The 12033-nt window shown below is 41.0% G+C and overlaps 1 long non-coding RNA gene across 1 annotated transcript; it reads right to left on the reverse strand.

Annotated features, from left to right (window-relative positions):
- Positions 1-276: 276 nt before the first annotated feature.
- Positions 277-10270, reverse strand: LOC146441581 (uncharacterized). Its single transcript, XR_014850457.1, has 3 exons — positions 10133-10270; positions 8591-8660; positions 277-775 (listed from the first exon to the last, which is right to left on the reverse strand). It is a non-coding gene; the product is annotated as an uncharacterized LOC146441581 (long non-coding RNA).
- Between the last annotated feature and the right edge of the window lie 1763 nt (positions 10271-12033).

The raw sequence follows: 12033 nt of genomic DNA on the forward strand, positions 1-12033 counted from the left end.
CAGCAGCAGTTAAGAGTCAGTTTTCCATATCTGGGAGGGACAGGATAATGTATAGGAGACAATGTAGCAAAGAGCATTAGGAAGAACTGTAACACTAAAGACAATGAAATATTGGTATAGACTGTTTAGGGAATCCATCAAACCTTGTTCACTGGAAGTCTTTAAGAATTGGCTAAAGCACCTCCAGGAACAATGCTATTCCTGGAGCTACAGTCAGTCTTTCTTTAAGAGGCAGGATGTACCAGGCACGTTCATAAGGTGCCTTATAGCTCTGTGCAAAAAGTTTCAACATCAGGCTTGTGTTTTGCTCTTGCTGTGTGCAGGCTAGTCTTCTATGCTGATATCCTTACATTTACCCACTTAAGACCTGTGTCATAATTCAGTTATGAGCAAGCAGAGGGATGAAACAATTTTTGTTTATTTTTTATTTTGTTTCTAGCCACAGAAAAAAAGATGGCATATGAAAACTAGCTAGAATTATTTCCATTCAACTTTTCCATTACCCAAAGCTATCAGCTGCATTGTAAGAGATACAACCTTTATGTGTAGCAAGCCCACTTCTAAAAGTGCCCCATGTGCCCACGACAAGATCCCTCCTGTTCTGTGCTGTGTCTCAGCTGTGCCAAATGCCAAGATTGTGGTGTGACTGAATCCTCAACAAGGTAGAGAAACCCTCTTGGTGGAGAGACGGGGCTGGGGGAGCACTGTCTTCTTCCATTTCAACCCATCTTTCTCAATTGAATACTGCTCTCATTTGCAAGGCAAAGTTTACCAGCTGTAAATAAAAAAACAAAGTGCTCAATTAGTCACTTGTGTTACCCTTCATGGAATCATGGAATGATTAAGGTTGCAAGGGACCTTAAATGCCATCTAGTTCCAACTCTCCTGCCAAGGCCAGGGACATCTTCCACTAGACCAGGTTGCACAGAGCCCCATCCAATCTGGCCTTGAACACTTCCAAGTATGGGGCATCCACAGCTTCCCTGGGCAACCTGTTCCAGGGTCTCACCATTCTCACTGTAAAGAATTTTTTCCAATATCTAATCTAAACCTTTTAGTTTGAACCCATTCCCTGTTGTCTTGTCACTACATGCTCTTGTAAAGCGTGTTGCCACATCTTTCCTGTAAGTTCTCTTCAGGTACTGGAAGGCTGCAATTAGGTCACCCTGAAGCTTTCTTTTTTCCAGGCATAGCAATCCCAATTCTCTCAGCCCTTCACCTCAGGGAATTTGTAATACCCAGCTGAACCAGAACTCACTGCTAGCTGTAACAAGGCACAATATGCGCATGTGAGATACACTTTGGTTGATTGCTACACAACCCTTAGCTTGGGGCACTTTTTAACTGCCAAAATCAACCTTCTCACTGGGAAATGTGTCATGAGGAAGTTTGGAAATGGGTTTCAGAACAAGCTGGAGAGGTCCAGTTAAAATCTGAACTTCCCCAGTGGGGACATCTCAACTTTTCAAAGAAGGCAGTGGAAATATGGAGGAATGCCTGGGTTGGCAATCTGATTTGAGATTGCATCTGTTAAAAAACCAAACCTCTCCAAAAACACAAGCATCAATACAAACCAAACAACAAACCCCCTCCCTCCCAATTCCCACCAATAAACCAACCAAACAAAAACCCCCACCTTGCTTATTTTGTTACTTCACTAAATTACAAGAAATGTTTGGTGCTCGACTAAAAAGTCTCCAAATGTCAGTTACAGATAAAACACCCAAATCGCTTTCTGAAAACTCAGAAATAGGAGAGACCTTTTGTTTTTTCAAATTTCTTTTCCTTTCAGCATCCAGTTTTATCTCCATTCTGAAACATCTACAAACTCAAATAGCTGGGTAATCCTAAAGATGTGAGCCTGTAGGTAAAAACAGACTCCAGTTCACTCTTCCTCCAAATAATTTCTGAGATACAGATCAGCACCTTAATTGCATATTTATTGTTAAACATTTCCTTATGCCTGGATTCTGGGAACAAAACATAATTCCCAAAAGACTTCAATAGTTGCACTTAATGTACTATGAAAAAAATGAACAGGATTGTGCCAACCTTTAATTTTTGCCCACACAATAAAAAACCCCCATAAAACAAAATAATTAGGCCTGAAAAGAATTATGTAGACTTGAAAATTTGTCAAGGGATTGGTGAATTTTTTAAAATCAAAACTTGAAATCTCACACAGGTACTCATGCCCAAGCACATGCATCTCCAAGCATGGAGGTAACAGTGACATACTAACCCTGTCTGCTGTGGAATTACATTCCTGAAGAAATCCAGGAAGGCAAAGCACGATGCTAGTGCCAATGGGACATCCAGACATAGTTGGAATTTTCCTAGAGAGTGTAGGGGGCTGTTTCTCTTTTCCCTCCGCACACATTATGTAGCTATTGAACTCTGTAAGACTTGCAAAGAACACACATTATATTATCTTTTCATTTCCATGGCATCTGCACATTTAAAGTTTCATGCCTCATTGTGTCTGCATGTGATCAGCTTGTACATGTATTTAAATTGCTTCTCTTGCCTCTGATCTTGAGAGACAAAAGCAACATTGAATTCTTTTTGCATTATATATTTTTACAAAAGAACTACTGTAAAAATCAATCAAAGATATGCAGCTTTTTATTGTTATTTTTTTAATTTTGGGGGTTACTTTTCCTCATATTGCAGTGGTTTTGAAAATGAAACGTTGCACTGCTGAGAAAGTGCCATGAAAATATAACCCACTACATTCCAGGAAAATAAATAAGCAAGGCCACCCAAATTTTCAATTAGTGCTAGTGCAGTATGCAGGAAATGGCTGGAGAGCCGTCAAAGGCAGCCTTAGGCTGGGTCGTGGATACGGAACAGTGACAGGAAGGTTTGAAGCAGGAATACAGGCTCAGTGTGAAGATGGCTTTTCTCCAAGGAAAACTGCATACTAATAGGTTAATACTGATTTCCTGAAACATACAGCCTGGGTATTACATGCTGGAATTTACATTCTGACAAAGGCAATTGCTGAGCCTCAAGACTTTGCTTTTTTGGTGATGAAATAACACTAGAAAGTTCAAACTGCATTATATATTTCATGTTTTAAGCTTATTAAACATTCAAAGTACAAACTGTGCACATATTTTTAAGCCACCTGAAATAGCAACAGCCTCACTAGTTTGGGAAACTAGTATGAGAAACATTAAACTTGAACAGGTCAAGCTTATTTGGAGTAATCCCAGCAAAAGATATGACCAAGGTGGAGTGATGCCACTTTTAGAATAAATCTGCCCAGAATCCAGAATTACTGCCCAATCAAGCAGAAACACAGTATCAGGAATCACTTTTCCTTTAGCACAACCTTTGTGGACAAAGTGATATTCAGAAAGTATCTGGAGACTTAGTTGGACAAAGCACTTTGGAAAAGAGAAAACTGAAAATCACAAATGAAGACACTACCTCTCTTTCTGCAAGTCAGAGGAAGGGCTCCCATTGATGATAGAAAATGCTGTGCCAGACCTTCATCCTGAAAGTAAGTGCCTAAAACAAGAACAAAAATAATAAAACAAAGAAACTGAACACGAAAGACCAGTCAAGCTAAAGAATCCAGTCAACCTTTCCTTACAAGTGTCCTCTTATTTCACTCTATCCAACTGATGTTGCAAGTGTCAGCTGAGGGTGGCACTGCAGCATCACAGGACACCCTCATTCCCTCAGCCAGACCCATGTACTACCTCCACTGTCCTTATTGGGGTTGGCTGGCACAGAAGCACAAGAAACACATGCAGCCACGAGTGGAAGTGGGGAAGAGATGACAGGTTTTTCACTGGCATCTGCGCGGCCTAGATTTTTCTGTGTATCCATCTTAATATCAGCAGGTATGATATTTTCAATGATGTTTTTACCATAATACTATTGCAGGCATGATCCCATGTCACAGCAAGCAGCCAGCGGTGCCCAGCTGTGCTGCCCTGACCCCGGGCACCCACTTAAATCACAGGCTGTGCCTCTAGTGGTTGATCATATTTATTTATGAGGTACAAACCATTTTCATTGTCTTTCACTGTTCAGAGAACTGGAAGCCATCCTGCAAGTCTTTTTAACAGTTCTAATTGCACTACAGTCACTGGGAAATCTGCCCAGAGAGAGCCTGGAAAAACTGGACCACAAAAAGAGACCCTAATTATTTGCAGTAGGAGGCAGAAACAATCCCTTTTCAGTCCCTGTCTCTCTCTAGGAAATGTTCTGTGGGATTGAATTTGCTGAAAACTACTTGGGGTTCATTGAGTGATGCACTTTCCACTTCTCAGGGAAGCTCTTTTAAATAAGCTGTATAAAAAGTTTAATCAGCACATAGTATTTTAAGTTCTGAGTACCATCCCTACCCTGGAACCTTTTTAGTTTAAAGTCAGTAATTGTGTCACTTGCCTATGAAAAAGAAATTAACAGAGCAAGGGAGGAAGTGGAGGGAATTTTGGGAGTTTACATTTGTGTTCACACATAATGGTACATTTTTTGGTTATAGGTGATAATTATTTAATCAAATGGAATTTGCCCCGTGGTGTTTCACATGAGACTGCTGCCAATCACCCCAAAGCAAACAAATCTTTCAGGTGCTGAAGGGAGTGTTTACTCCTCTGTCTTCTGGAGAGCTGCATGCTGTGAGTGCCAAATGGCACATCTAATATTGCTAAAGTGATCCGTGGACAGCTATGTGGAATAGGCACCAGTTCAGGGCAGCATTTATGCATTTTGGGGACTCTAGATAACTTTTACAGAAATTTGGATATCTGTGTAAGGCTGAATACATTCTCAATAATTGTCCTGAATAAGATGCTTTGCTGAACTGAGGACACAGCTTTTATGAAAAGGTAGTTCTTCCCTATAGGAGAAAGTGCCTCATTTTTTCTTCCACATGAACACTCAATCCATGATAAATGTTTATAAAGTTCCCCTTCACCAAGTTTCTTAACTGCTGAAAAATAAATATTTAAAGAATCACAAATGCTATAATCAAAACCACGTAAGATGCTGCAAGAGTGCTCCTTTTTGTACGAAAAAACAAAGGAGCTCAAGCTTGCAGAAAACTTCATTTGCCTGGTTTGAAAACTGATACACTGTATGATACAGCATGTATTATCTTTGTGCAGTATTTTTATAACAATACCTTAAATGCCATTGGCTTAATTCTTACCATATTACTATAACAAATCTATGGAAGCTCTGCAGAAGACCAGTGGAGAGGAGGCTTGGGGGTCGCATCTGCAGGGTACTGAGATCTTTAGTGTCTGTTTGGTGAAGTCCTGGGGATTAGACCCATGTTTGAGATGAGGGACATGCCTAAGCGCCTTGCTGGATGGGAACTTGCAGGACTGAGCCCTTTGCAGACACTCAGAACAGAAAATATTGACACTGAACAAATTCCTTAGGTGGAATAAGTTATTATTAATAAAAATAAATAATTTTTTAAAAAACATTTCCTAATTGCAATAGGTAAGTAACACCTGTATGACTCTCAGGAGCAGGGGACCACCTGATGGAGTCTACCAAATGATGTCACAAATATAATTATATGTATAAAGTTGAACAACAAGACTTTTAGTTAAGTCATTTGGGTAAAAATCCTAGTTCCATAGAACAAAAGGGGAAATTGCTATTTTTGACATGGGGCCAGGATTTTACCCATCCCTTTTATGTGACACAGGCTGATTTGGAGCCTTGTTCTAACTCCGAGTTTGACTCTAATATTAAGTTAAATGGCAATTTCCTATGGCCAGTGACTAAATTACCCAATAATATCTGTTTAATACAATCAAAATAAAAAAGGTGGAAGTCATGTTATTTTAATGCAACTGATTTTTTTTCCTGAATTTTAATCAAATGGGACAGAAGGATCAACTTAGTTAGCCAAAAATTTACAGCAATTTAGAAGTATTTTGAGCACAACCACACACCTTTGCCCAGGTAGAACATTCTCAATTCTATGTTGTAATGCCCAGGTAGAATGTTGTCAATTCTATGTTGTCATCCCTTCTTTCCTTCCCTACAAGTATTGGGGGGGAAAAAAAGAGGGAAGAAAAGCTTTTCTAAGCAGGAAGGCAGGAAAATCTAAAGGAAGTGTAACCACAATACCTCTGGAGTCCTGGAGATCAAAGGTAGTTTCCTGCTTTCCTGTCCAGACCATCATACAATCGCTCTGGGGAAAAAAAAAGAAAAGAAAAAAGAAAAAAAGAAAAAAGAGAAAAGAAAAAATGAAGAAAAAAAAAGAACAAAAAAGGGTAGATAGTAAAAGGTGAGAGAACTGTCCCAGAGAGAGAAATTCCTATGCTTGGGCAGTCACCTGGCTGCCCACACACTCCTGCAGCAGTCGCAGAGTAGATGCACAACCAGCACCCGAGCAGTCCAGCTGCAGAGTTTGGGCCACAGGCCCCATGCATACACCTGCACTGAAATCCTAGCCCACTGCCAGGCTGCTTGCAAACCAGTGCTGACTTCAGCAGAAGCAGAGCATGATCAGGAGCAGCTTGCACCTTGCGTGTTCTGTATGTTTATAATTAAGTGTGCATTAATGTGGAACATTTCTATACAAGTTCGCTTTTCACCAGCAAGAGGCATACCCATGTATTTGAGCCTCGGGAGAAAGAGAAACCTGTTGTTGAGGTCAATGTTTTATTATTTTTGTTTCCCTTTCAGCCTCCAGGCATAAATGCTACATTGAGAAAATGAAAATTTAAGAGTGGGGTCTGACTCTCTGTTTATGTTATCCTTAATTTTCACAGTAGCCATCAAGAATGAAATAATGTAAGCATATTTTTTCCACAGTAAATAGCTATGGATTAATTTCAAATACAATGCAGGAGCTGAAGAACTAATAGGAAAATTGGGTGAAAAACTAACAGACACATGCAGGTTTTGTTTGTGTAACCATTAGTGAAAGCACAGCCCCTTAGCTGAATTACCTACTTCATTGCTCTCTGAAACATCACTATGCCTTTCTCCTCTCTCAAGATAAATCGCCATAGTAAAACGCCTATTAAAAAACTAGCTCAAAAATAAGTGTGGTAAAAGACAAAGGAGGAATTAGGCATGCAGCCTTCTGCAAATTATAATAACTTCTTATGCACAAGACTATTGTTTATTTATGTTCTATTCAAGTTTTCTGGTTTTCCAAAACCACCAGAGGGAGCCCCAAACTTCTCATAAATCTCAGTAAAGGCATGTTAGAGTTGGCAATGAAAAAAATGGAGTAAGAATTAAACTGTCTTTGGGTTTCAAAGAAATACACTAGTTGCTTATTCACCCAGATCCACATAGATGCAAAAGTTCTTGGACAGTGATGGGTGAATCACACAGAACTACATTAGAAGAGTATTTTAAGTTTGGTCCTGGCAATTATGAATACAACTCAGGATGGTCTGAGCATGCCAAAAGATACACATTAGAGGTGAGGATGAAATTTATGTAGGCAGCCATATACCATAAAATATATAATCATTTAAGAATATTTTTTGAGCTCCACTGCTGCATCTGTTTAACACTATTAGTCCATAAACCATGAGTGCAGTTATTTACGAGATTGTCTCAGGGGCTGCTTCTCATTAATGCCAGTATTTGCTCCCTTATAAATGCTGATGGCAAAGGTAATCACTGAGAAAAATCTGATTCTTTGGATACAAGGGTGAGGAGCACAGTGTCGTGATGTGCTGATTGCATGACTATCACAGGGAAGCACTTCTAACTCTGGACTGACATACTGTATAACTTGATACTGACTTTGCTGTCTGTCAGCTGGTCACTGATTGATCCAGCTAAGCATTACCTTGACTAGAAATCAAAACAAATAATGAACTATATGGATGGTCCAAATGGACTTACCAGGACACTCTTAGCAGAGAAAGCTAAATATGTCAAGTATAAGTCGCAATTTCTTGCTACAATTACCTTTTATCAACATTCTTCCAGAAGGTTCAATAGTGTCTGACTAAAACAAAAGCATGTCCTAGGAAAAGCCCAAGAACTTTGGCATGATGATACAGAAAATGTCATATAATTTGTTTCCCCTTTCCAGGTCAGTATTTTCAGGATTCATGTTCTAGTTTTAGAGATATGAGAAAAAACTAAAAGTTTAATTTGCAGAAAAGCCTAAGAGGAAGATAGACAAAAGACAGAATCTGATAGCAAGACCTGACACATGAAAAGCCTGTTTCTTTGAACAATCGAGTAAAATTAATGAAAGTTAGATGAGCTCCATTTACTGTAGCCAAGAACTGGTTCTTAACCTTTATTAGTTTTCAGGAAAGGCTCTACAGCATACTACTTTTTATTTTGGGCATAGAAGAAAAAATATCTTTGAGCACCCTGGTCTTGTGGAAGGTGTCCCTGCCCATGACTCAAGTGTTGAGACTAGATGATCTTTCAGGTCCTTTTCAACCATGCTATGATTCTGTGATACTGTATACATCTTTCCCTGGATGAATAGTCACAGGTTTAAATTGCAACATTTTTCAAACCAAACTTCAACACTGGTTCTGGAGGTGCACATGAATGTAATTGCCTACAGCTTTTACAGATGTAACTGTAGGGCATTATTTTCATATTTTACAGCAAATCTTACCATTTGTTTCACTCCTGTGACCTCATCAATGGAGGAAATAGTTCTTTCCCAGTTCTAGCTCTGTAGTGCTCTGTGGAAGAAGTTGATTTAAACAATGCCAGAAGTGCTTGGCTAATATGCATTTCTGTTTACATGCATATTACAAATAGACTGGTCAAGGCCACAAAGCAAAAGCCAGTAAAACTTGGATAGGTAATATTCCCGCAAGTGCACATCTTGACTGCACCCATGAGCTCTGTAACACTACTGATCGCAACAAAAAACCATCTAATTCAACAGTAAAATGTGTACTCTATCTGATCTACCTTGCTTGGTCCATAGGATAACTCATTAAAGATACTTAAATAAAAAATAAATAAAAGGAACGAAAGGTAACATCATTTTATCTCTGGTTTACTTCCTTTTAGGAGAAACAGCACAGAACTGCAGACAGTTTATTATTTGAGTACTCCACACATGAGGGATCAAGTAGAGATCAGTTAATTAAAAAAAAGAGGATATTATTAGAACATCATCATTAAGGGGGGAAATTGTTTGAAAGCCAGGAAATTCCTCGTTTAGTGTTCACAAAGTCCTGACCGCCAGAGCTTCCTCATTAGGAGAGAAAACTCACTCTCTCAGAGGGCTCACAGAGTACAAGGTACAGAAGAGAATAAAGAAAAAGTGCTCATGCCTCCACCAGCTGAAAAAGGGCATCCCACCAGTGGAGACTAAGTCTGCCCTGACAAAGTTCTGCAAGGTACCAATGCAAAACCCCCAAACATGACTCTCATGTCACATCTCTGATGAAACCACATAAACCCCAATATACATCTGCTCTTACTGCTTTAATGTGACAAATGACAGCTATTTGCAAAATGGAAAAACAGGGCAAAAAATCTCATGTTCCTCACCCAAATTGCAGACACCCTTCCTCCAGCCTTGGACCATCCCCAGAAGGGCTGCATCCAGGGCTGGAGTGCCATGGTAGGTGGTGGTGTGGCCATGCAGATGGGGAAGGCAGGGTGGCCATGCCAAGGGCTACAGGGTGGCCATGCCAAGGGCTATAGGGTGGCCATGCCAAGGGCTATAGGGTGGCCATGCCAAGGGCTACAGGGTGGCCATGCCAGGGGCTACAGGGTGGCCATGCCAGGGGCTACAGGCCCAGTGGCTGGCACCCTGTGCGGCCCAGCAGGGCTCTGCTGTCTGGAACAACAGCTGGAGTCACCTCCAAGGCACAGGCATAGTTCAGCCAGGCAAGCTTTGGTAAGCCTGACAGCTGGCTGTGGTGGGATGCATTAAAAATCCTATGCCCAGGAGGCAAGCGTAGGACTGTAGCTGTTCCTGAAACTCAGCTTCCCCAGCCTAAGGCTTCTTCCTCACCCCCATTCCCACGACTCGGCACAGTTGGGGATCGCTTCTGCTGCCTTGGCCGGCTGTCACTCCCTGCCCATCTCTCTTTGAGCCCATGAGTCACTTCCTCTCCTCAGATCCCACCTTTCAAAACTTCCTTTTTCCTTTTTGGGGGTATGTGTCTGAAAGCCTTTTCTGAAAGCAGCTTACCATGGACAAAAGCACCTCTGGGAAGCAATGTGTTCTCCTGCCTGGTGACACACAGCCAAGACCTTACAGTCACATTCATGTGGTCCCCATGATACCAGCAAGCATGCACAGCTTCACACTGATCTCCTCCAGTCTTCTGCCCTGACTCACTTCAGCTGTGGGAGGCTGGAATCCCCCACGTACCCTTGCCCCATACCCTGCCTGCAGGTGTGGATAGACAGAGGGAAGAGGAGAGAAAGGAGAAGCCCATCCCACTTTCCCTTGGCCCCAGCTGCTGCCTCTTGTTCAGCAAAGCAGCAGCCCTGGGGTTCAGTCACAGCTGGAGAGAAAGCAAGAAAGCAAAACCTAAAAAAACTTTGACTTAAAAAGTGGAGATATTTTCTTTTATCCTTTTTTATTTTTTTCAAGCTGTTGGGAATTCAGACTTAGTATTTTTCTCTGCAGCCATCTACAGCCATCTACATCTCCAAGGTTAGAGATGTTTCTTGGAGAGCAGCAGTGAACCCTCCTGAAATCAGTGACAGTGTCAGGAGCTCCTCTACCAAGCTTGTAGTACCATACCCTGGGAAGCTCACACGTCTTTGTGACATTCCCTGTGTGAGATACAGAGTTCATGTATTCCTGCCCCTCACGGACAATGAGTACCAGGAAAGTCAGAGGGGGAGGAGAAGGTGGATGTGAGTGGAGAGGTGTGCATGGGGCAACCTGTCAGGGTTTGCCTGGTGGTTCAGGCACAACTTGTTCCCTAGGAGATTTCTGTGCTATCAGCAAGATAATCATATTGGCTAACAACTTAACCTGCAGGTACAGAGGCCAAATCTGCTTGCACTCAGCAATTCAGAATGAAGCCCTTAGTTTACTGTCCAATTTGTCATCGTATTTTCAGGATTATGCTGTTGAATGAGGGTGCTTTGACTTCCTTAGCCTTCAAACTACTTGAAAGGATGGGTTTTTTTGCTCCAGGACCTCTGAGACTTGCTGTTTTGCCTACCTGTAAGGCTGTTATTGCTTCTTTACCATGTGGCACTATTAGGATAGGAAGTGTAAAGTTATTTGGGCCAGGTTCTCAGCTGGTGTAGAACCACATCTGGAATAGAAGGCTGTGCAGGCTGAGAATTTAAGCTAATTTATAAAAAGTATTTGCTGTGGAAGAGATCCTATGTTTGAGTTGTTTTACAGCAGGGACCTGCAGTTTTTATGCTGATTTCATGTCATGCTAATTAAGTCACTGGGCAGACAACTGCAGTAGTTAAATTGAGCATGCAAATGGATGTGGTGTTGAAAGATACTGTTTTGTTAGTATCTTCCATTCTCAAACATTATGATGCTTTTCATGGCCAAATACACCCACACAACTGAGAAGGAACATGAAGAAAATAAACTGTATAAATTCCCATGTGCTGCCATACTGGTGTTACAGAGCTGCATCGCTTCTGGTCAGTGGGATTTGACCCCAGGCAGTTTGCCATGTCTTTGAGGCCCCAACCTGACACTGTGACTGAGGACTCAATGGGCTTTCCTAGGCAGGAATAAAAAACATAGGAATAACTAGTGCCTGCTACTAACATTGGGTGGGCAACACCAATATGGATAGGAGAAAATTTTTGAAGGGGAAGAAGTGCCAGTTTTACATTGAAAGATTAACAAATGACCATAAAGTCAAAATAGGAACATGCCCCCTTCACCAACACTTCTAAAGTGTTTTTGTATTTACAAGGTTTTTAAAAGACAAAACCCACAAAACTCATCTTAATCCTAAGTCTAAATAAACATTTATTTTTCAGATGCAATTTTTTTTCAACACTGTCTTGCTGCTAAATCGTTATCAAGAAGTAACAAAGAAATGGATTTCCCTTTTCAGATCAAGAGAGCAGCTTTGGTAATGCCTGTATTCATTTGTC

This window comes from Lichenostomus cassidix, chromosome 2 (assembly GCF_008360975.1).
Source record: "Lichenostomus cassidix isolate B80296 chromosome 2, HeHo_3.0, whole genome shotgun sequence".
Classification (NCBI taxonomy): Eukaryota; Metazoa; Chordata; class Aves; order Passeriformes; family Meliphagidae; genus Lichenostomus; species Lichenostomus cassidix.